The sequence below is a fragment of the Octopus bimaculoides genome, chromosome 10 (genome assembly GCF_046866305.1).
Source record: "Octopus bimaculoides isolate indiv1 chromosome 10, ASM4686630v1, whole genome shotgun sequence".
Taxonomy (NCBI): domain Eukaryota; kingdom Metazoa; phylum Mollusca; class Cephalopoda; order Octopoda; family Octopodidae; genus Octopus; species Octopus bimaculoides.
This window is the reverse complement of record NC_142937.1, coordinates 94,325,996-94,331,995: the sequence shown is the minus strand read 5'-3', so window position 1 is coordinate 94,331,995 and position 6,000 is coordinate 94,325,996.

The window sequence follows — 6,000 nt, the reverse complement described above, 5'->3', positions numbered from 1 at the left end:
TGAGTTCAAATTCCACCAGGGTCGACTTTGCCTTTCATCCTTCTGGGGTCGATAAATTAAGTACCAGTTACGTACTGGGGTCGATCTAATCAACTGGCTTCATCCCCAAAAATTTCAGGCCTTGTGCCCTAAAGTAGAGAAAAAAATGTTATCTTATAATATTCTACATTTCTATATCTTATTTGTGTGTGTGTGTGTGTTTATTTTTTTGCTGTGAAAACATGAAAGAGCTGAATACAGCGTTGTGTTAAAAGTGTCTGGAAATTGAATAATGCAGAAGGTGAGTTACACCTTTTAAGGACCACGAATCTGGTCCTGTTTAAGAATTACAGATCCTATGTAAATACACGGGTGTGGTGCACGTGCATAAGTGTGCGTAACTGTGTGTGTGTGTTGTATGTCTGTGTGTGAGTGTGTGTGTATGAATGTATGAATGTATGTATGTGTATGTATGTATGAGTGAGTGCATGTGTGTGTGTGTGTTCGAGATGAAGCTTTTGTCTGCTGTTCTGAGTTTAATGTTTCAAGATTTGATTTTATTTTGAGGTTTTTTTATAGTTTTTTTTTTCTTTGGTATTTTATTTTCACAGCATGAAAAATGGAAACATGAAACTCAGCCTTGTGATGGAGTTGGGTGGGGTGGAGGGATTCGGCATAGAATAAATACACACACACACTCTCGCACACACATCCATGCACATACATGTATATGTGTATATATATATTTATGTGTGTGTGTGTATGTGTGTATGCATATATATTATACATATGTATGTATATGTATATATATATATATTGATATATATATACATATATATATATATATATATATATATATATATATATATATATATATATATATATATATATACATATGTACACGTATGTATATGCACATGTATGTGTATACATAAACCTCTGTGTGTGTGTGTGTGTACATGCGCATAAAGATATGATGGTGTCACCATTAGAAAGGAACAAAGTTCAACCCCAAATACACACACACTCCACACACACACAAATATGAAAGTCACCATTTGTAGAGAGAGGCAGGCAAAGAACTTCATTTGTAGAAGATGCACAAGAACAAGAACAAGAATTTAACAGCAAGAATACCCACAGAATGAATATTTTCAGGAGCCATCACGAAAAAGACAAGGGAGAAGCCATTGATAACTTCTCATATTATCAGCAGAATAAGCAGGAGTTGTGAAAAGCACAAAAGCCAGATGAAGGAAGACATAGGGAAATTTAGGGCAAGTTACAAATCCAAGGTCTCCGTCTTTGAGCAGAGAATAGATCTGAAGATGTTTGGTACCACCATCATCACCATTATTTAATTCCCAGTTTTCTATCCTCACATGGACCGGATAGAATTCGTTGAAGCAGGTCTCCTGCAGGTGGATGCCCTTCCTGTTGCCAACCCTTACTTCTTTCCAAACAGGGTATTTTTGTTTTGTTTTTTTTTCTTTCCATGACCGCTTGTATGACGGTGACATTCATTTACAACTATCATGTGATATTAAGGGAAGGAGACACCAACTCACACCTGCACACATGCACTCACATACACACATGCATGCACACACATACACACATACATATGCATATGCATACACACGCGCGTGCACGCACACACACGCTCACACTATATCAACGTGTGTTGTTATATAACTATCTGTATCACCGTATATCAATCAATGTGTGCCACCATATATCAATGTGTGCCACCATGAATCAATGTGTGCCACAATGAATCAATGTGTGCCACCATATAATAACGTGTGACACAATATCTATGTGCCACTAAGAAATTTTAGCCGCCTCTAAGGAAGGTTATTTCCCTTGTAAGAGAGTTAACTCCCTTACATTTTATACATTTCGGGGGTTTTTTGTTTTGTTTTTTCTTTTATTGGCAGTTTTGATCAATTTAATGAATCGATTTTGTTGAGACGGTTGGCATCATTCGCTTGAAATGTCTTTCACACGTTCCAAGGTAGGAGGGAAGTCTCATCGTACTTACTCTTCAAAGCGTGGCTATGTTTTCTGGCTGGCCAAGAAGGAAAACTAACATGTCATTACTTGTAAGGCAACGGGAACAAAACCCTCTTCCCAGACCAATAGTGTTACTACTACTACTACTACTAATAATAATAATAATAATAGTAATAATAATCCTTTCTACTAAAGGCACAAGGCATGAAATTTTGGGGGACAGGACTAGTCGATTACATCGACCCCAGTGTTTCACTGATACTTGATTTATCGACCCAACCACCAAAGGATGAAAGGCAAAGTCGACCTCGGCGGAATTTGAACTCAGAACGTAGCGTGACAGACGAAATACCGCTCAGCATTTCGTCCAGCGCGCTACCGATTCTGCCAGCTCACTGCCTTAATACTGACAGCGATGACGGCGACGATGATGATGATGATGATATTAACGGCCAAAGGTTTTCAGAAAAACTTTGTGCAATTTGTGATGTATTTGCTTTAAGTATAATACACAGATAGCAATTTTATTGTAATACTGCTTCTGTTGCATGTAATGAATATTCTGTTAACAAAAGGCCAAAAAGATATTTTGTCAAATGTACTGCTTATTTCTTCACTTTGTTTTCACTTAATCATACATCATCTCATAGCTTCCATATTTTGATGAGGTGACTGTTTATTTTTAGGATGACATTGTAGGGCAGGTGTGAAAGCATGAATCTGACATGTTTCAATAGAATATTTGGTCCAGAAATGGCAGGTTTAAATGCTAAAGGGTTAATGGCTGTCCCACAGAACAGTATTTTAAACTGACATGAAATAGGCAGCTACACATAGACGAAGAAAGTGTTAATGTATTTCTGTGGTGGATGATTTATTAATGTCGACTTTATTGCAAAACGCTGAGTTAAACATTAAATAAGTGTTAATGCAGACATTACACAGTAAAAGAGATAGAGACATTTATAAACGTGGGCGTTAATGTGTTTATTACTCATAATGTCTTCCATACAGCAGTCTCATTATACAACGCTCATGCACACATGCATGCACACACATACACGCACATACACACATACACACACACATACACACACATGCACACGCACGCACATACACATATCACACACACACACACATGCACACACACATAACCAATTATGTTACCTGGGTAACATAATCAGATTATGTTGCCTAGGTAACAACTTCCAGCAAACATTTCTGACCAGTCGAATGGTTTCATTTCGTTGATGCTCTTACTACTATTAACTGTAATTAAATAATTAATAAATTAATTAATTAATTAACTATTTATAATGAATTTTTTTATTTCTTTTTGAAAATTTTAATAATCAGAGACAGATATGGGTGGGAGGGTGTATGGTTTAAAAGCTTGCTTTGCAATCACAGGAATATGAGTTCAGTTCCACTGCACAGTACCTTGGAGAAGGGTCTTCTTCAATAGCCCTAGGTCAACCAATGTCCTGCAAGTGGATTCGGCAGATGGAAACGGTAGAAGCCCAGCATGTATATGTGTGTATGTATGAATGTGTATGTGTGTGTGTGTGTTTTTCCCCACCACCATCACTTGACCACCAGTGTTGGTTGGTTTATGGCCCTGTAACTTATCAGTTTGGCACAAAAAGACCAATAGAATAAGTCCCAGACTTTATAAGGATAAGCCCAGGGGTCAATTTGTCCAACTACATCCTTCTAGGCATTGCCCCAGCATGGCCACAGCCCAATGGCTAAATCAAAGGAAACAAATAAAAAGAAAAAAGATGAAGATTATGGATTTGTTTTTAATTACTGAAGGTTACAGGGTGGGCGAGGGAGGGGGATTTTGTCCTTCGTTTGATTATCTCATGTTTCCTTCAACAGTAAGAATACCCAACAGCCTTTCTCAAAGTGGGTGTTACTACCCCTACCATCACCACCCTACAGTTGGTGGGGGCAATCAATACTTTTATAAGGGTACTGAGGACAGGGAGGGGGTAGTCGGTGGGGTGGGGGTGATAAATGCATCTGTACAGTTTTTTTAGTGTTTCTTTCCTATTTGAATATTCTTTTCCACTCTAGGCACAAGGCCTGAAAGTTTCAGGGGAGGAAGGGGCGGGAGGCAGTCGATTAGATCGACCCCAGTACGCAACTGGTACTTAATGTATCAACCCCGAACAGATGAAAGGCCAAGTCGACCTCGGCTGAATTTGAACTCAGAACCTAAAGACAAACGAAATACTGCTCAGCATTTCACTCGGTGTGCTAACGTTTCTAAAAATGAATTTAAATTAATGTTATGATAAACTCAATTCTATATTTGCGAGATGAACAATTCGTATGTATTGTGTATCTTGTTCGTCGGACTGGTGTCCTCGTCTTGATTGTTGCTCTCGCTACATTTTGACTGTTGTACGTAGTGAAAGTAACAATCAAGCGCAGAACTCTTCTCCGATTTATATAAACAGAACACACGGTTATGATAAATCGTCAGCTCAACTCACAACAACAACAACAACAGCAGCAGCAGCAGCAGTAACAATAACAACATCAACAATAGACTTTGAAATGTGAATGAATAAATAACACTAGAAACCTACCCCTACCCCTCTACCGCATCTGTATAAATTATAAACAATCAACTAAATCGCGATGCACAGATATTGTTTTGAGCTGAGTGGGTGTGCTGGATTCCCTTGTTCGAAAATATAAGGACACAGATCGTATCGTATGGCCAGCTAGAGACGATGTCTCCATGTTCCAGTAACTCACATACCTTTCATGTTCCGTGAGGCCCAACACAAGAAGGAACCCAGCCATTTTGCCTCCGTGAGGCCCAACACTCGAAAGGAACTCATAAATGTATTTGTGAGTCTGAGTTTGTCCTCTCACTGTCGCTTGACACCGATGTTGGTGTGTTTACGTCCCCGTAACATAGCAGTTCGGTAAAAGAGACCGATAGAATAAATACTAGGCTTACGAAGAATGAGTCCTGGGGATGATTTGTTCGACTAGAGGCGGTGCTCCAGCATGGACGCAGTCAAATGACTGAAACAGGTAAAAGAACAAAAGAATTCTGTGTGGAAAACACTGAATTAACGGAGAAAACTGAGAGGAGACATTGCTGTTCGACGGAGTTTATCGGGAATCAGGAATCGCTTCTCATTTTGTTGTTTTGGCGGAGGAGGCTGAGGGAGGGGCCTCGGAAGAAATGTTGCCAGGAAAATAAGTTTCTAGAAAATGTACACTTAACAGAGTTATCTCCCTTAGACTGTTGGATATGAAACTTCAGGGGAGAGGAGAAACTCTGTATGCGTGTGTGTGTGTGTGTGTGTGCGAGCGTGTGCGTGCGCGTGTGTGTGCGTGTGCGTGTGTGTGTGTGTGTATGAGTGTGCGCGCGTGTGTATGTGCGCATGCGTTTTTTGTGTGTGTTTCGTGTATGTTATGTGTGTGTGTTATGTATGTGCGTATGCACGCATGCGTTCGTGTGTGTATGTTTCGTGTATGTTGTGTGTGTGTTATGTGTATGTGTATACGCGCATACGTTCGTGTGTGTATGTGTTTCGTGTGTGTTCACATTTCCGTATGCGTGTATCTGCACATACGTGTTCGCTTGTTTTGTAAACGTTGTTTACTCGTGATCTCTTCTTAATTGTAACCATCCTTTTTTTTTTGTAGGACTCATTATCTATTCTGCACATTACTTTCTCTTTCATGGCACTTTAGGGTTACTTTAAAATTTTTAGCTGTTGTTTTAATATTGTGTAAAAGGAAACAAACATGAAAATAAAATTTATACATAAACTTGATGGGTTCACGTTTTAGCCACTTCCAGGAAGTATGTTTAATTTGTTCACTGAACAATGCCCTTGTTTTTCAAAAATCCTCCATAAATCACAAAATGGAGGGGGGACGGAATCTGCCCTATTTTTCAAATCTTGGCAGCAACACTGAAGTTGGAAGCAGGATAATAATCTAATTCTACATTTTATCACATTCAAGAATATA